The following is a 20,951-nucleotide window of genomic DNA, read 5'->3' on the forward strand; positions in this document are numbered from 1 at the left end:
TTTAAAAGTTGCCACTGATTTGTCAACATCACACTTTCAATTTTTATCGGCTACAAACTAAATAGTCAGGAAAAATAGGGCATACTGGAAAAAAAATTCCAAGTGACATCCTGAACGCACACATTATGATTATCATGTTTCTTCCTTCTTAAAAAAATGTCAACTTTTAGAAACTTTTACGATTATGCCACCCCCTTCACATTTGCATTTTCTTGACGAACATTTGTCTTGGTTTTATTGAGATCTCAGCTCAAAACTCAATCCTAATTTTTGATTTATCCATTACACTTTTAATTCTGGACATTGTAAACATGCACCCATGAGATTTTGCTTGCCTGGAAATGAATATAGCATTCTGGAATGCAGAGCTGTTAACAGGAAAAGGAAAACAATTAATAATTGGATATATTGGTATTACAACTGTAGCAACGATATTGGGAAGAGCATCTTGAGTAGATTTGAATATAAAGTTAGATTTGTAGTTGTCCTGGTTTCAGCTGGGATAGAGTTAATTGTCTTCCTAGTAGCTGGTATAGTTCTACGTTTCTGAGTTAGGTATGAGAAGAATGTTGGTAACACACTGGTGTTTTCAGTTGCTAAGTAGTGTTTAGTCTAAAGTCAAGGATTTTTCAGCTTCTCAAGCCCATCCACGGAGAAAGCTGGAGGGTCACAAGATGTTGGCAAAGGACACAGCCAGGGCACCTGACCCAAACTGGCCAACAGTGTATTCCATACCATGGGACGTCCCATCTAGTTTAGGAACTGGGAAGGGGGGGGCAGGGAATTGCCGCTCGGGGACTGGCTGGGTGTCGATCGGTGGGTGGTGAGCAATTGCCCTGCGCATCATTTGTACATTCCAATCCTTTTATTACTACTGTTGTCATTTTATTATTGTTATCATTATCATTATTAGTTTCTTCTTTTCTGTTCTATTAAACCGTTCTTATCTCAACCCAGGAGTTTTACTTCTTTTCCCAATTTTCTCCCGAATCCCACTGGGTGGGGGGGAAGTGAGTGAGCGGCTGCGTGGTGCTTAGTTGCTGGCTGGGGTTAAACCACGACAGCAGTGAAAATGAATATGGCATATTAACTATTAATCAGAACTTTAATCTTAAGAAATATACACTGGTGGGAAAACTAGGAAGATATTATTGCTTACTTTGAAGATTCAGAACTTATTCTGTGCTGTTATTATGAATTAATACTGATAATACAACAGTGAAGTCAATGTATAATATGAGAGGATTTTCAATAATAACAATACTACTATTAGTACTACTACTAGTAAAGTAGTGTTCCTAGATGATTCCAGAAACCAAATTAATTCTAGGAAATCTTTCCAAGGATGTTTTAACAGTACCTTCACATATATATTTCACTATTTTTATGTTGGGTTCCTCTTTACATAGTATTTTTCTTTATTTAGATCCTTTTCATGAATGAGGTCACAGGACCTTGTCTGCTCTTACTCAGAACAATAGTATAATAAAATTTTGAGGAACTAGAGCTTCTAAAACACTGTGGAAAAATAAACAAATAGATAAATCTCCCAGCAAGTCCTAAAAGGCATTTTTTGAAAGGATCAGGACCTAAAAAATATTAAAGCTACTTATTATATTTTGTTTTTTTTTGTCAGGATACTTTCCCTTGCTCTTTTGTTCTCCTTGCAGGTTCCATTTCTGAGAGCTGGCTCTTATAGTGAGAAAGGGTGGTCAAAATTCTGTGATAAGAAATTATCACAGTTCAGTAAATGGGGAAATGTTTGCTAATGACATTAGAATGTTTCTAAAGCTGCTAACTTCAATCACCACGGAGGGTTGTTTTTTTTGTTTTTTATCCACAGAACGGGCAGATCGTTCAGAAGCATTTTAGTAAATTCGACACAGAAGTCCATGGTCCCAGCTTCTTCTTGAATGTCCCTTGATAGGATTAAATGCAATGAACACAAGTTGCAACATGGAGATTCTGATGGGGTTTAAGGAAATGTCTTTCACTGTGAGTGTGGTCAAACACTAGAACAGATTGGCCAAAGATGCTGTGGAATCTGCAATCTCCCTCCCTGAATATACTCAAAACTTCAATGGACCAGGTCCTGTTTTGAGCAGGGGATTGGACCAGCTGACCTCCAGAGATGATAAATTAGTCTATGTCTCTAAGAATCTGTGATTAACATTTAATTTAACTGATTGCTTAGATTTGTGCATGTTGCACATAAGTAGAAAATAGTTTGGCGTATACCAGAATGAAGAGACTACGGCAGAGCTGGAATAATCCTCCTGATATTATGAAAGTTACATTGCTCAAGCACACGTTATAATATTGAAATCAATCACATATTTGCTATGTGTTGTCAAACAAACAACCAGTTGTAAACTGGTGTCTTAATTTCATCAAATTATATTTTTCTAATATGGTTAGCTCTAAATAAGTCTTTCATTTTACAATTTATGACTATAAAGTTTTCATATTTGGCAATACTACTTTTTTTTGTGGTTATTTCTTGTGGTTATTTAGGACCTTTGAGGAATAATCCTAACTATCCTTCTTACAAGAAACAGCTCAGAACCTGAAGCAGAAACCTAGAATACTATATAAAGTTTCCTGAGGCAGATTCTGAAAAAGATAAGAGTGAAAGAGGAAGAGCAACACATTGCAATTTTTCTCCAACTGATAATAAAAGTAACTAGTAAGAGAGCAGGAAGCATGGAAAATGAACCCCCTTAGAAATACAGACTAAACCAGACACATTCAGTGAACAGGGAGCTATTTTCCTGGCAGGAACAGATGTACCTTTCTCAAATCAGAGAAGAGAGCAATGCGGGCTATATGAGTATCTGTACCATAGATTAACAGCAGGGGCTGAATCGACAAATCATAACACGTGATCACCTACGTTGAAGGGTGAATTTTTATTACTCTGGCTTTTATCCTCTGTGTAGAACAGGCACGAGGAAAGCTGTGCAGTGGAAAGGCCATCTTCCTTTTCTAACCCCTGAAATGGTAATGGTATGATAGATGAGAAATCTCGCAAAGAGGAAGGTGAAGGCACTGACAGAGGAGTCTAGTGGGATGCTTCCAATGGAGTGGTTGTCACAATTCACTTCTCACTGTTCAGCTGTTCTAGTTTTTTTCTTCTCTAGCTGGACAGGGCAGATGATCTTGATCAAGGCTTTTGCCAGTGCAGTTTATTGACCACTGTAGGAAAAAAGGATCCATGTTCTCTGTTGGCTGGTAAGGAGAAACACTAACTCCATATTCCCCTTTTTTTTTCTTCTCTCTTCTTCTAGCTCTAGTACATGCTTTTTTCCTCCCTTTTCAGCTCATTCTTATTGTGAAGAACCATCACAAGTGGAGCCAGGAGCATTTTGGAAAACAATCATAAAAACCCAACACAATTCATACTACAATGACAAGCAAGGCTGCTACTTTATGCTGAGTATTAAGAGATTTTACTTCATATCTAGAGAAGAATCAGCCTGAATACAAGGACCTCCTGGGACCACAGGTGGTTGCATTGACCAAACCAAATAGGGTCCAGGTCAGACCAGTGAAGAGATATTCAGAAGCATTCACCTGAAAGAATCAAGTATTCTTTCAGCTTCAGTAAACACTAGTTATTTCATAACAACCCAGGTTGTTTTCCTGAATGCTATGGTGTTAAAATAAGGAGGTAAAGAGAGAAAGATTAATCTGCCATAAACATATATAAAGTTTTTGACCTGAAATTAAACTTGATGCTTATTACTAAACAACACAGCAGGAGAAAGAATTTCAAAGCTGGAGCTGAAACGTGGTGGCAGTGAAGTTTCTTGAAATTTTCCACTGCTACTAGGTATTTCAAAGAGTGGTTTAATTCACTGTTACAGAAACTATGGAATGGGTTAAAACTTAATCTAGAAATGTTCTTGCATCTTTTTATATTAAGACACACCCTTGAAAGTCACAAAAAGTGAGAAAACCAAAATTAGGAGACCAAAGTTCAACCAGGAGTACTTTAGAAGCCTGATTAATGAATCCCTGGAGGTTTTATAAATCTGTTAGCAATATCCTACAGGGCCACTAACTTTCAATAAAAGACATAAAAGGTGTGCTGGGTCCTGAAGATTGGTAATGGGATGTATAGCATTAACCTCTAGCTTGTCAGCTCAAATCCAACCCGCACTGACAGGAGGTCTTTCTGATGCTGATATCAAAGTTGGCAACTACAGTTCTTTTCTAACTCACACAACTTCAGTGACTGTTACTTAGGCCTCATGCCATGAGCAGTTTCAACACAGAATTATGTGATTCTCTTGAAACAGGTCATGACAGTCTGCATTTACTGTGATTGCATCACTTGGCGTTGTACTTCTCCAGACAGTGAGATGACTACTACCATTCAGCATGACACTTCCAAAACAGAATCTTATTGTATTTAGAAGTAAAAGGTTTTGCTAAAAAACAAACACCACCCCCAATTATTTAGCAAATATCTATTCATTTTTCTAAAAAGACTAGTCTTTGTTCAGATTTTCTATAGACCTCAGTTGGTTCAATCTATCACTTAACTTACACCCCCCTTTCTCTGCTTTCTTGGGGAATATCTCATTTAAATCTCCTCACTCTTGATCACTATCTTCCCCAGGGCCAACTCACTCTTTACCTGTTTATAGCCTTTTGATTTGCTGTTTTCTCCTGTCGCCCTGTAATTACCCCATGAGTGTTTGTTTGGAGGCTATTATGGTCACTGCGTTACTTCGCTGCTTGCTTTCACCAGCATCACCCTATTAGCCAAGATCAATATATTAATATAGAAAAAATCCAGCAATCCAATATAGGAATGAATTCCTGTCTTATTGACCACCTCACTCATAGTGTTCAACAAAATATTACACCTTTGTATCCCTAGACCATTGCATAACATCTCCCCTTTATTTCCTGTAATGTGCCTGGTTGGCTTTAGGATAATTCCCAGAGAGTGAAAGATGTCTTCCTTACAAAGTACAACACCAGGCAGCCATCCTTGCTAATAATAGCAAAGAATGCTTCAGTAACACTTCTCACTTCTGAAGTGATTACATCTCAAATCCTAGTGGAAAAATGGGGGACAGATAAACTCAGTTACCACCCTCTGTGCTGTTAGTCATCAACGGACTTAGCGTTCAAGGGCTATGATCCGCAAACTGTTACTGTGCTAATCACTCACATAAATGTAATACACAACAGTAAAAAATAAACATAAAAGCTGTTTTTCAGCTTATAATGATAAGCACTTAAGAATTAAATAACATCAAGATTAAAAATGTCTGCACCTAATTTGCATCCAAACTCTTCTTTGTGCAAATGCATTATCATACTGTCTTTAATTACATGGTGGTATGCTGCTTCTTCTGCAAGACTTTCATTAAGTGGAAATCTGATAAGCTGAGGTATCTTGCTTGTTTAGCAAACATTCTTTAAGCAGAAAACCTCCACAAATGCAAGCAAACAGATTTTAAAGGTTTTCTATCATAATAATAGTTTAATTCTACAGAGGTTCTAAGTCCATGAAGGCTTCAAGTGAAAGAAAGAAAAACAAAACAGTTAAAAATCAATACAATTACAGTTATCTTGATACCAGTCCAGAAGAAGGAGTGGTTTCAGTGTTTCAGAATGAATATTTTTTTACAGGTGAGCCTGGCAAACATGGTCTCTAGTTGTTGAAAAGCTTATTTTTCTTGTAGAAAGATACTTCATAATTTTTTCCCAGTACTTAAATACGTAAACAATATTTTAATTCAGGTTTGCTCTTCTGGTGCTCTTGGAAAGAATGTCTGTTTCATATTTAAAGTGATACTATTTGCACTAAAAACCTGAAAGCCCAAATCAGGCATCTCCCACTCACTTCATGGCACCTTTTGAAAGTTTCTAAAGAGCTACATGTTAAGCTTACAGCATGTTCATCAAGGACCATCTTCTCCACACTACAAACAGGACAATTTCTGTCAGCTTTATTAAAGGGTGTAGTAGGAAACATAATCAGATTATTTGTAGTCTTTTGCTGTGAGCTCCCAGTGGGGTATGCTTGGTTTGAGCAAGAAATCGTCTAGTTGTTCTATATCTAAACACGTAACACTGTATTTTGCAGCTATTTGGTAGTCCCTTTACTTTTTAAAAAATAAATAATTAACTGCCTTCCTTCAGAACGTGCTGCAGTGAGCTAACAGAAGAAAAAATATTGAGTTACATGGTCACACAGGATCCATGGATTGCCTCTCATATGTAAGTGCACACGTATATGTATACCCATATTACAAACATACTTAGGCACCTCTACCACAAACTTAAGAACATGCATATAAGCAGACATGAGCCACGTGAACTTAGGCCATCCTCTTTAGCAGTTAAACTGGGTCTTGGGAGAATTTTTTTTTTTTTTTTTTCATGGAGATACTCTAGTGTGTTTTATCCTTTCAGGTCTTTATAGGCAGCCGGAACAATTAGTGTTACACTTTTATAGGAAAATTACCACCTTCAAGAGTATCTTCTGAAACTCCACGAGCTTTTAAATGTCTTAACAATAAGTTTCAAAATAACAGAATATATTCTGTTCTTGTAAATGTTTATTTTGTTTCAAACATTGTGTAGATACGCCTTTGCTCAAAAAGGACCAAAAGTGAACCTAAACTCTCCTTAGGAGTTACTAGGGCAACAGATAAACTGGTGGGGTCCGATGCGGCAAAGTTCAGGTCTAAATCCTGCTAAATTAACTGACAGTGTTCAGGTCAGGAAAGCTCAATTTTCTCAGAATTATTTGTATATTTCTGTGAGCAATACCAATTTTAAAATGTATTTAATATTTCAGTTGGGGAATATAATAGATTTTTGTTATTTAATCAAAAGTGTGAATCAATATTACATTTAAAATATCAGTTCAAAATGAAAATTCCATATTGACATTTAAAATCATTGTTTGAACTGAAATATCAAAATTTTACAGATTTTTTATGTGTCATAAAAGTATTTATATAATAATATTTTATATTCCAGCATATTGTTCCAATTCAGTCTGTTTTTTGAGACATGAAAATTTGACACAATAAGAAAATGCTGTATCTTATTTATAACACAGATGCAAGACTTTTCTTCATCATTTTTCTATAAATAAGTACCATGTCTTTTTTTTCAGATGTCGCCAAATATAAGATAAATTTTAACTAAGGTTAATATGTCAGTGAATACGTGCAAAGAAAAGTCTTACTCTGTTGTTGTGATTTCTCACCTTCAACTGACGTGACACCAGTACTGAGCTGCCAACATCTGATACTATATCAACACCTATGGCACGAGAAACCCTGACAATTATTCTGACAGTTTCCACATGATTGTTATTCAGGCCATCTCATTGATCAAGGAAATTTTCCCCCCTTGCTTGAGAAAACTAAATAAAGGCTGGAGAAAGAGAAAGCTTTAAATGTTTGACAACATTTATTTGTCATTTCATAAACTGTTTCCAGAAAAGCTCTTACTTGTTGCTTGTATTTTATTGGTACTGATATATGGGATTCTCCCACCATGGAACAAGCTGGTAGCACTACAAAAAAATACCTTCTCTGTGGGTTGTCATTGACATCAGGGGAAGAGCTCACTCAGTTACTTATACTTAAGGAAAAAGAATCACTGCAGTTGAGTGAAATCATCTGCTGGAAACTCAGGCAGAGTAGAAGCTGTGATTTCCGGGTGCCCTGTCGATTATTCTTTGTGTGAGTCTGTCAGCAACCAGCAATTGAAAAGAAAGTGACTTGAAAAAATTTTGGAAGTTTTGATCCCACAGAGCTGTTCTTTTTGTCATGTTTTTAGATTTGATTGAGAAAAGGGATGTGCTTCATCATCTCCACTAATTTTGTATTGCAAAAGCAGCGGTGCTCACCCAAAGTTGTTAAATTCACCTTGCAAACCCTTTAAAGACGTTATAGATGCGTAACCAATTCTAAGGACAATTAGCAACCACGAGTGCAATTGCCCGTGGAATCTGCATCTGGCAGCCTCCCGAGTACAGGTGATGCTGTGCCAACTCTGTGAGACTGACTGAGGCTGACAAATTTCAGGTTGTCTATGGCACCTGGGGGATAAAAAGGAAAGGAAAAGGGGATTTTTTTTCTGTTTGCTAGTTTGGTTTTATTTGTGTGTGTCCTGTTTTTTTTTTTCCTTAACTGGTAAACTAACTCTGAATGTCAAGAGGCAGTAATATTACTCGATCACAGCTTAAAGTTTAAAGTCTATTGAAGATCTGAGAATAGGAGCCTAGTGCTTAGGTATGCAGCTGGAGTGTTTTCTTGGTTTCCAGGCACAAAGCTGTCAAACCCCATTAAACTACAACAAAAAGGATGTTATTGGTTATTGCACTGAAAAGACTTGAGAGAGCCCAAAATGCAGAGCTGGAGTGTAACAGGTGTCACGGATGGTCTGCTGCTTTTTCAGAGGTGTGTAGTCTCCGGGAACTTTCTTCCTCCCTTAGCACCAAAGGTAGGAAGGAATTCTGAATGATTCACAAATGAAATGGAAATGATGGCTTGCTGTATAGTCTGGAAAAACCTTTGATATAAGTTTATTTGCAACGTTTAGAGGTGGTATATAATTGCTTGCTTGCTTGCTCGTTTGTTTACTTTTGGTCAGCCCTCTTTAACATAATGGACATTTCTACTCAATTTGCATGGTTTCTTCTTCCCAGACCTCACTGATACTTTTTGTTTGTTTGTTCTCACAGAACAGTCCAATAAATTTCTTTGTTTTTCCACTCTTACTCTGTCTACTGAATAAAATACTAATAGCTCCATTCATCTTTATGCAGGCTGTTTTGTTTGACATCTGGAGAAGTCAATGTTGTGTATCTCTGCCTAGATACAAATAATGGCAATGTTTGTTAAATCTGCAAAGTTAAGCCCTCAGAAGTTAGAAGATGGTAAATTTACACTTGTCTGTTGAAATGGTAATTTGCTGTCTTGTGCATACATGTTACAAAAGAGTTTTACACTGATGCTGCCTTTTTAATAAGACTCTGAATCAATTAACAAGTGAAATCAATACTTTTTTATTTATGTAGCATAAAATTATTCATGTTGTTTCAAATCCATTCAATATAGAATTACTAATTTATCCCTGAATGGATTAATTGTGCTTTCATCAGAATGCAGAATATCTCGATCTGTCTTAGCCATTAAAGAATGTAGTATCTTGACAGCACAATGAGATCAATCAGTATTGATTCTACACAGGTGCCTAGGCAGAAGTGGTACAGCACAAGGTACCCACTTGTTTTGTATGTCCTCCTTGAAATATCTGGGTCATGACTTTCCAGAACACTTGCTGAGCAAATTTTGTGACTATTATCTCCTGGTGACCATCAGAAAATGTGAAGAATAAAACTTCTACTAAGCAAGTGCAATGTGAAATATTTTGAAAGGTATAATCGAACTTAAAATGTCAGAATTGGGGGGTAGTTGTTTCATAGGAGTGGCTAAAGGCTCTGGCTGAATCCAAGACAGTGCACAAATGTACAATCATGCTGGAGTGCATAAGAAAAAAAAAATTATAAAAGTAAAATAAGGTTATCTTTCTTTAATTTTTCAAATGGCCAAACCATTTAAATTAAAAATTAAAACCAAACCGACGTGGATCTTTCAGTAACAACAGCACAACACTAGATGGTCCAGAAAGGGAAATGAAAACAAAAGCAGCACAAAAGCAACATTGGAAGATACATGGTTTGGAAAATTACATCTAATCATTTGAAGTTTGGCAAAGTAAAGAGTGACTAAAATCAGGATGTTATAAGGGGGAGCACTAGTTTAGCTTTGTTATTGCTTGGTACAAAAATAATCACTAAAAGAGAACATTTTGCTTTGTGTTGCCATACAAAATAATTTTTTGGTTTCCAAGTCAACTGATCCAGCTGCAATAAAGTGCTGATGCCTCTGTACTATGTGCCGTTTGAAGAGGGGATAAAAAAGTTTTAATTCCTTCTAAGGATTAATTACAGCTCGTAGCCTGGAAAATCACTGTTGTGTGGCATTCATTCTTGGTGCACTGTATACCTGAGAAAAGGGACCACAGATAATACACAAAAAATTGTCATTCCAATTTAAATCCCACTGTGCACCTACTTAATGCCTGTAAAACTTTGTTATACTTCTGGTAATTGTGCTTTTCAGAGGGTGAATTCATTGTTTTCACTTGGAGGAGGGGCAGATATAGCAAATATCAGAGATATTTCTAATTTCTAACTGATTTAAATACTCTTAATTTTTGTTTTCTGTTACAGTCCAGCTGACTTTCTGCTGCACAATGGGTCAACAATAATTTTCAGATTCATTCATTAATGACATTTGAATAGTTAAAAACTAGTAAGCCTGTTAACCCACAGAGATTTGCCCATCAATTTGGATCTCACACGAACATCTTGCTCTGGCTCTAGCTTCAGTGTAATTCTTCCATCTCCATTTTTCCTTTTTTTTTTTTTTTGTTTTGTTTCTACAGCAGAACAATTTTGGAAAAGGCTTTCTACAGGCTTACTTCTTGAGGAAAGATTGCTTCTACACGCAGTGTCCATGAATTAGATTTAATGAAGACTCCAGCAGCAATGATTCAGTGCCAAGACTCAATACAGACACTGTGGCTGCTGTATGTAAGCTATTTTTCACTCTATTTATTTTACACATAACAGGTTTGGAAAACTGTGGGCAAACTCCTTCAGAGTAAAGAACACTGTTATTGAACCAAGGCTAATACAAAATAATCTGAAAGCCTTTACGGTGTAATGGAACGGAGAACCACAGAAATAATTTCTTCAACAAGGGGACCCATGTTTCTTTTTGAGGATTATTTCCCCCTTTTGGATTCAGATGGAAAGAAATCCATCTGGGCTTTGTTTGCCTTTAATTCCCATCACATTTCATAAGCTCAGGAAAATGAGGTAAACATCCAGCTGGTGAGGAAAGGAGAGGAGAAATGGTAAAGCAGATCTCTGCTTGCTATACAGGCATTACAGGAAGGTGAGAGAATTCCAGCACTACGTTTGAATGTTCAAATTCAGAATCACTCTGAATGTGTTGTCATTTTTTTCTGTACATGCCTGTTCTGCGGAGAATGAAGAAAACAGTTGGTATGGAAGTAAACGTGCTGTGACATGGCCATGAAACGTGAAATACAAACATATTACTGTTAATGGCCATTTCTCTATCATACCTGGTTCCTTACCTTGTTGTCTTTAGTTCAGATATTTTAGGGTGTTCATGTCATATCCAGAAACAAATTTCTTCCTTTAGTTTTTCATTAATTAGTAATCCTTAGAGTAGGCTTATTTCTGTGCATCCCTGAATAATTTACAGTCTGGATAAAAACATGCATGGTCAGGTGTGACTATTGATCTCCCAATAAGTCACACACACGTGTGTGTCTCTCTCTCTCCCCTCCACTAAAATTCCTAGCTTCTACTTCCCTAGCAGGGAAGGAGAAATATCTCTAAACAAAGGCTTGGCCTTGTAACCATGGAAAAGAGCTAACATTGAGGAGAAAACAGTGTTATTATTGGAAGAAGGTGAGGAATGCTAGGAAGTCACTTAAGATATGATTTGTTGAGTTTAAAGGAAAAACAGAAACAGCAAAACCCTGACTTTGCAAGGAGAACCTAGATCTATATTTGCCAAGGCCCAAATGTAAGAAAAACAGAACAGGTCAAGGAGTCACAGAGTAAAAAATCCTTTGGCATGCATATGCCTCCGAGCTATATTTAATGTCTATGTATATGTAGCACATGCAGCTCATTCTGAGTCAGATTTTAATCTTACTCTCATCGATTTAACAGCATGGTCTATAGGCAAACCTGATGTTTGACATAGGCTGTGTCTGTACCAGCAAAAGAAATAGTGCCAGGGAATGTTCTTGGCCACAGGAAATGATCTTCTATACAGTTAAATTGTTAGGGTGATCTATGACACATTTTTGGCTTCGGCAGCTAGCACTTTCACAAGCTGCTGCTGGACAATATTAGGGAATCCGTGCAGGCCAAAGACCATTATCGATAAGGAGTTTGTGTGTGGCCACCATCTGTTGCTTGATATTATGAACGTAGACCATTTTGTGCCAGCTCGCCTCTGTGCTGGAAAACAGACCCAGGCATATTGATAAATCTAATAGAATTAATAAACAAAGTTATTGAGATACTGCTCAGAGTCTTGAAACAAAGCACTCAAGTGTGACTTGCACTCTTCCCTAACTTTGTGAATGTCCAAGAAACTGCCTTTATTGTTCACCTTGTAATCTGACTTTCTCTGAAATTGTATCTATGATTTTAAATGCAAGGAAAAACCATCAGGAAGATGCTTTTCCTTACCTATTCTTATATCAGGGTTTCAGCATGTCAGCATCATCATCTTCTAAGCAGAAGATCTTAAACTGTCAGAGGGGCTGCAAGATTGACTTTGTGGAGAACATCTGGCAGACAACAATCACAACTCTATTGCAGCTCAGTAATAAGTGTAGTTTTACTGTAGTTACTTAAAGCTATCAAAAAAGCTAGTATTGACTCTGCTATGGCACCCAGCCACATTCTTAATATTGAATCTATCTTCTGTACTTGAACTTCAAAGAAAGATCTCATCTAGTTTTGAAATTTTTTTAATATTTATTTTAATGTGAAAGATATGCTTGTTCATTATGTGTTTAAAAACACAACAGGCCTTATCAACGCTGTCTAATCATAAATGGGAATATCATCTTATTAGTGTAATAAGTATGACAGAAAGCCTTTCCTATTACAAAGTAAAGGTTTCTTCATATAAAAACTCTACAGGCTTTGAGACAGGAACAGTTCCAATGAATTACCAGGGCTATCCTACTCCTGAGGCATCCTGCAGTTCATCTTAAGAGCATTCCTGCCCATGTACACACAGAAGCTGATAGACAGACAAGTCCAGAAATGATAACTCTGTCCCATTTTGAATAATGAATGAGTTGGTTTGTTTGTTGTTTTTTTTTTTTTTTTAATATGACCCTTTTCTTTACAGGACAAGGTGTTAATCTCCATGACCTTCATGAAAGACACATAATCTAAAAATCTTCTGACGTACTGGAGATCATTCAACCCTTCATATTCTTGCAGGTCATCAGGATTAAATTTATGTCACATTCAGCTATGTGAAAAACAGCTAAAATGCAAAATATTAAGAAGGACTTCAGCAAGCTGCTTCACTTCTTAAACTGCTGGGCTTGTACTGCAGCTTAAGAAAAAGTTTGGAAATTTTAAGAAGAGATGTGTCATGGAAAACATCATCAGTTTCCATTGGGCAGAGGTAGACACTGGGATGTAACCATCTGTTTAGCTGGCATACCTTGCTCACCGTCATAGGTTTTAAGCATAGCTGCAGATATGAATATAGCTCCCTTTTGTGTTCACATTAATTGATTTTCATTTTGGAGAATTATTAAAAATGTGTCATTTTCACAGAAACCTGAGACAAACAAACAGATGATCACGACACAGATCAGCAAAAATGCTGATTGGTACATGAGGCATTCCTAGATGTTGCTGCAGTAAGTTTAAGAGACTAAAGAATGATCTCAATGTCTTTGTGATGTGTGCAATGTAATAATGGTTGATTGATTGCCTTCCCAAATGGGGCACAGGAAAGATGTGACATAGAGTCCTTTATCAGTTAGCTGATTCAGATTTCACGTCTAAAAATTAAGCCTGGTTTCATTAAACTGCAGTTCAGGTTGGAAAAGTGACAGCAGAGAGAACACCATGGGGATCCATGCTCACAGTCTCTCAGTTATTTCACAGGAGATCTGTTCTCTTTTTCCTAATTGCTAGTTCTACTGAACATCCCACTGAGAACTGAAATTCAAGCTCTTTCTATCCACCATCACCAGAAATACAGAAATTATGCACCCAGAAACTACTTAAACATGTATAAGAGGAGCCTGCATATTTTACCAGTGTGGATTCTTGCTAACAAAAAATGGTAGCTGCACAGACTTATTAAGTGATAAAGAAATGCAGTAATGGATATCTTAATATCTAAATATACTTGGAAATCATCTTTTCTAAAACTCTGTCAACTGCAAAATTATCACAGATACAGAGCCTCCCTTCCAGTGTAGTTTAGAGAGCAGTTAAGTTTTCATTTACTAATTACTTGCATAGTCCTTTTAGTAAACTCAGCAGAACATCTCCTGGGTGTAGTGGTGGAGCTGAGTATAGAGATGTCTGCAGCACACAATGAAGCATGGGAAAGATGTCCTCAAGCTACTGTTAACTAAGCTGATAAATCCATACAGTGTATTACAGTACTCCGCAGATGTCCCTGCCACTTCAACAGAATCTGCCATCCTCTTCCCCCTCTCTGAGTTTGCTCTTTCCTCTTCCCCAACTTCATAAGATACTTACTATTGAAATAGCAGCCAAAAGAGCAGCAAACCTGCTTTTCCTTGGCTCTGGAAAAGTGGGACCATTGCATCTTTGTTGTTCTGACAGTTAGCTGCTCTAGACAATTGCCTATTTAGCCTGTGGCTTTACGTACATGTCAATAAATCTGCTGAGATGGTACCACAGAAGCTTTTAGAGAACCACCTTTGGAGTCCCTCCATTGTCCTCCCTGACACTTTTGGTTGGTTAAGCATAAACTGTGTACATATGCTCAAGCAGAATATACTTGTGCTATGATACAGAGAAAGAGTTCAGAATAATTGATTGAGAAATTAATAGGAAGCAGCTGTGGAAAAAGTACAGTTGTGGGGTTTGGTTCCTCTCTTCTCCTGGCCTGTCATCCTATTCCCACTTGTACAATACAACTTGCTATACTCAGAGGTAAGAAGCATATTCATCAGAAGAGGAAACCATATTTATTCTTTTATGCTTGAAACCACGCTGTTCCTAAGAAAATATTTATGGCATAAAATACCATACTTTTGCCAAAGCCCTGTAAAAACTGCTATTCTCCTCTTCCCAAGAAGAAGAAAAAAATGTTGGTTTTTTTTTAATAATCAGAAGTTTTTGAACTCCCAGACTTCAGAAATATCCTGATTCTAGCTCAGTCTGTAGGAAACTGGTTGTGTGAGGAAGACTAAGACAAAATCTCCCTCTAGGAATTTTAATAAAATAGCCATCTATTCTCCATTTACATTCCTCCTCTTTATTTTGCCTATAATTTCCGTTATGACATATGCATTTTCTGCTTGCTACGTGTATATTAAAGTAGCTCACACTTTGTGATGATTTTATACGCAGGAATTTTATAGGAGGAAGAGGAATAGGGAACTAGAGGCTGATCCATAATTCTATGTTGTTTGAAAGCCAGTTCTTTCCTGCTTAATAGCAAGCAGATGGTTAACTTCCCTTTTGCTATTTTATTTTTTTGTGCATGCTTATGTCCTACTGTACATTATAAGACAATAGCTGGATGTTTACTCTCTCTGCGGAACAGAATGACAGAGTGGATATTTGTACGTGGAATCTCGCTTTATGCTAATATCATCTGACTTTTTTCTAATTTTATCCCATTTGATTATTTTTAATTAGTTTCTTTGCATTTAATTGCCAGTTCTGTTATGTTTCACTGCTCTGTGAACACAGAGCTAAGTCTTATGAATCCAGTGGTGAAATGATTCTTTAATAATGCAAGGTCAAGACATTGTTAGTGTCTGTTATTAGAATATTTAACGTACAATGAAATTCAGCAAAGATACTCTCCATACAGATTTCCTCACTTGCAGTTTCTTACTAGGTTTTTCAGTTTTTTAGGCAGCAAAACTAGCTAGCTAATTTTTGAAAAATGGTGATCCTATGTGGATTTTGATGATTGCAACATCTGCCTTACTGAGGACACCACAAAACTCTGACTCTTTTGTTTAGGAGCCCACATAAAGGTCTTTGGAATATTTGACTGCTGTTTAAAATTATATGTTTTCTTAATTGATCTCATAGCTGGCATAATTTTATGTATTTATTATTTTTATATGATAAAGCTCTGGAAAACAGCATGTCAGCTACAGGTAGACATCCTACCTCTCAGTATCCCTTCACCTTCACTTTCTTGTCCTGGCTTAGAGTTTTCTTAAGGTTTCATGCAGGAAGATTTATTATCTGTTTCTTAAGAATACATGAACCATTATTTGCAAATTCTGTGGTAATTTATGATTCTAATTACTAATGAAGAGGTGCATTAGAAAGAAGAAAAGACTCAGAAGAGTAAATTGATACAAACACAACTGCACAACTCTTAGTCTCATTACTGTGCTCTTTCAGTGTTCAAACTTAACATGCTGATAACCATTCTGACTTTACACAATTTTCTTTCATTGTCCTCACAATACCATGGAATCTCTTTCCCCTTAATGTGAATTGCTGCTGGGATTACCTTCTGTCTGCTTGCTGTCTGCACCTAGAATCTGTTTTACAGTGTCTGAAATGAGCTGTCTTTTTTACTGTCCTAACATCTTGTATTTTCTGGGTTCACCAAAAGTGTATTAAGATCTGCTTAGAACATTAAAGTTACTGTGATTGCTATCTCACTGCAAGACAGCTGGAAGACAGTACAGAATTTTCAAACACCCATATCTTTGATACACCAAAATCTCTTATATATTCCCTCATTCTATGCCTTTTCTTGACCCTAGCATTTCCTAATCAGGCAAAGGTGGAAATTCTTGATGGAGATATTATCTAAGGGTTGCTGAATTGTTGTCAGGTGTTTAAGCAAATAAATAATGCTTTTTCAGATTGCCATGTTTTTGTGTGGGAAGCATTCATTCTGTTTATTTATAGCAAAATTAAAATATTGCTAGGATTCTATTCAAACTCTTTGGATTAATTTTTGTTTGAGTATAGACCATAATGATAATTGAGCCAGCAAACACATTTTCTAACATTACATGTCCGTATGGAAACAATGTGATTACTGGATCCGTGCTCAGCACAAATAATGCCAAAGAAAGATAATTTGTTACAGAATGTATTTAAACTGAACATACATTTTTTTATACTGAAGACTGATTAAAACTAATAATGGATTTCTTCCACCCCTTTGCAGGAGATTTAAAGTGATGACCCCCCAGCAGCATCAGTCATAATTACATGCATAAATCCTCTCAGTACTGAATTAGCCTTTCATGAAAGTAAAGCAGTTTAATTTAATTTAGTTTAAGAATTTGTCTATGATAGTGGTTTGAGACAATTGTTTTCTGAATGTTATCACACAAAAATTATGGGTCATTTGAAGGTACTGCTAAGCAAAGCTGTCAACCTTCATGTTCCAAATCCACAACATTAAATTTTACATTATCAGGAAGAATATTTCTACCAAAATTCAAACAATTCTCGATGATGACTTTTCTTTTGTTGTGCTTTAAAAAAAGTGTCTCTCTGTTTCAGAATCTCTGCTATTGTACTTTTTTTTTTAAACCAGCATGTGACAAATAAGTATTTTTATAACACCAGATTTCTGGAGGAAATGATAGCTCTACTTTAACTGAGAGAGATTTACATGACGAAAGAAGAAAGACTGACATTTTAAAACCAAGCAATAACAATGTGAATTATAGGGGTGCAGTAAAAAAAAAGTCTATGATAAAATAATTATTTAATTGGCTAACATGTTTAACAAACATCCATTCAACAGTTATTTCTTTCATAGAAAATTGAAGCAAACAATGGTATTTTACAGACCATGACTAGCAAATGTTGAATCTTAATGGCAGTCATCTGTAGATCATTTTCTACATCATTTATCAATTCTTGATGCTATAAAGCAGATCCACAGACCTCTTACATGGAACAGAAAATATTTAGGTAATCAGAGTGGGGTGAAAGGTCGAGGATGTTCTGCATCATCCAGCACATGAAGCTCTTGCATATGGGCAGCTGAAAAACATTCAAAACAAGGAGAGCTTAAGGCTTCCATTATTCTAACTGGAGATTATTATTCTGAATTCCTTACCACCCTGTACCTCACACACAAAGTATAAAAGGCTGCTATTTAAGTGTCTTCAGACTGACTTTGCAAGGAAGACCCACAGTTTGTGTGTTTCCCAAGTGAAGATGACTACAAATGGGGTCGGTCTGCGCCGCATGTCATAGAGAGTGTTGAGCGCCCTGTGGTTGTGCTCTCAACTGACCAAGAGCTGCAGAGCCAAGCTTCCATGCTTCGAGATCCTTGTATGTCCTGATCACTGCAAAATTCACCAATGGAGGACCAGTGCCATACTAGCACTAGGTCACTTGGTAGAAACTAGGTCACAGTCAGCCAAGTCATAGCATGCGCACCCAGACTTGTCTGCTGAATTACGGCACCCATGGCAAGGGGAATTTTGCAAGGGGAGCATAGATTTTCTTACAGAAAATCAAATATGATTTTTTTTGAATATGAGCTTTGTTAATAGGTTTAAAGGCAGCAATGATTATTGAGGAATCCCACACATTTTACGTGGTAAACTCTCGGTGCTGAGACAATTTTGAATTACTTATTTCTGTAACGCCTAGTATAATACAAGACAGCTTGGGTCACATCCATAGGAAATGCCACATTATTAATGAAACTAAATTGAATAGCAATATTAATGTTTGCTGCATTTAAGAGTAATAGCCATTTTCTTTGCAGAAGGATATGACTTTTCTTTCTGTTGTGCAAGAGGGCAGTAATGTGTTTCTCTGCAAAAGCCAGAGTAAAAGCGTGTCTGTATCTGCATGAACATATTCACTGAAGCTTACTTCCAAACTGTATAGTTTTTATAGAAAAAGTCAATTAATAGCTGACGAACTTGGCTGCACATGCATAAAATCACAATCAGGACTCTTCTCCAGTGCAGGGTGATGAGTTTTGGTAACATTACATTGAAAGACCACTTCATGAAAGGAAGTCCAGATGACTTTCTAGGTCACAAGGAAGAGCCGGACATATATTACTTGGAACTGTCAGGCAATCTTTTTCTCTGCCTGAAAACCCTGTTAAAGAGCGCAATAGTCAAGCAGGTATATAATCCAGATAAAACTGCAGCAGGCTTCAGAGGTAACATGTTTTCAAAATGCCATGTAAGTTGATTTTATAAGAAAATCTTCTGTTGCAAGAAATTGGCCTGAAAGAGAACACCTTCTGCTGTTTCTTTATTCATCTGTAAAATACTAACCGTAAATTCTGCTTCTCTAGACAATGTTTCCCTATCTGTGAAAATTTCAAATGAAACTGTGAAACCTAATTTTCAAATACTTAAAAGCCCACAGCTGGACACAAGGTACCATGATTGTACATGCAGCTGTTAGGTACTACCGTATGAAAAAGCCAGGCAGGTGAATACCCATATTTTGAAATTGTCTAGGATTTATTTTGAAAACACAGAATAGATTATTTTTTATCTCTGAATCAGATACATATCTGTATACATATGTGTATTTGTATGTCTGCATTTATAGACATATATGTCCTTATATAATTTCAGCCTGAATATATCAAAATATGACATAGTAACTTGTGATTAGCTAGACCATGTTCTTCCTCTTTTCTGTCTCACCCTTTCTCCCTCTTGTTGTTAATTAATCATTGTCCTACACAGAGCACTAGGTTAAAAGCCAAACTGTTGTTTCTGGGAGTGAGTGGTTATTTACAAACTGTAACTTAAGACACCTAACTGTTGGAGGAGCCACCACCTCCTGGCTCAGTTTACTTTTCTGCACTGAATTGCTCTGCAGAACAGCCTCTGTTTGTTTGTTGGTTTTCCCCCTCCTGTCTGTAAAGGAAATCTAATAAGCAGACTAAATTTTGGGCTTGGAAAACTAAGCATCTTACTGGATTTTTTGTCCTACTCGGCTTCCTCCTGTATAAAAAAAAAAAAAAAAAGTAGTTTGAGAGATTGATTCTCGTATTCATGCTTCTGATCAAGAAGCTCTGGGCTTCTTTTCTGCCTATTGGCCTGCAAACTCCAAATATGTATCTGGTAGTTACCTTGGGACTGTAGCAGCTCACAGCCAAATGACTATCATCTCAGCAAGCAATGAAACAGATTTGAATAGAGGAATATATGCTAAGTTCAGCAGATTTTAGAAGAAAGTACTTGAGATTGTTGAGTGGCTACATTGGATAAGGTATGCATAGGGGAACAAAGATACACTTCGTGAGCTGTTGTGCTATTTGGCATTTGTTGATATAAAATATAAGCAATAACAGAAAATTAAAGCTCTGAACATAGCAACTGGAAATAGATAAACTAAATGTTTTAATGGGAGTGGAGTCGTGTGTGTGTGTGTGTCTGTGTCTATACAAATGATCAGTAGGTGACAAGGCAGCATGTGAGTAGTGGGGTGCCATTCCTCTTGCCTTCCCTGCTTGTCCTTTCCTTCACTCTCTGCTGATCACATTCATTTCATGTTGTTTGCAATACAAACTGTAAATACTTCAGCACTACTACCATCTTTGTATAGCATTTATGTCCATGGCATCTCAGTCCTCCCTATGTCTGCAAATGCCACAGAATACAAACCAAAGCGAATTTTGCAATACTGACCACATTTATTTATTTACATCCTTTCAGGTACAGGACAGCTCAATCTGTTCAGCTGCTTATTGTTTCGTGTTGGCTTTTTGTGTGCAAATATGGCCTACCTCATTCAAAGCACAACTTGAAAGGTGATTCTCTTATAGAATATCATTAGCATTGGCATATTATTTTTTCATGTCATGCCATGTGAAAATTTGCTGCAAGAAAAGTGGTTTGCTTGCCTATATTGTCTTTGTTGTGAGCTGGGATGTATACTTTTCACAAACAGAGGTTTCGATGTCAAAATTTACATTTGTAAGAATGAGAATCTACTCAGAACATCTGTCTCCTCTCTTATTCCATAAATGTGAATGATAATTGACATTTTTAAGGATAAGGGACTTTGTCTAGTAAAACTCGTTTTCCACTATTCTTTTTTACAGGTCAGAAATAATTTGTTTCAAAAGGAA

The sequence above is a fragment of the Haliaeetus leucocephalus genome, unplaced genomic scaffold (genome assembly GCF_000737465.1).
Source record: "Haliaeetus leucocephalus isolate CR32 unplaced genomic scaffold, Haliaeetus_leucocephalus-4.0 Scaffold384, whole genome shotgun sequence".
Classification (NCBI taxonomy): Eukaryota; Metazoa; Chordata; class Aves; order Accipitriformes; family Accipitridae; genus Haliaeetus; species Haliaeetus leucocephalus.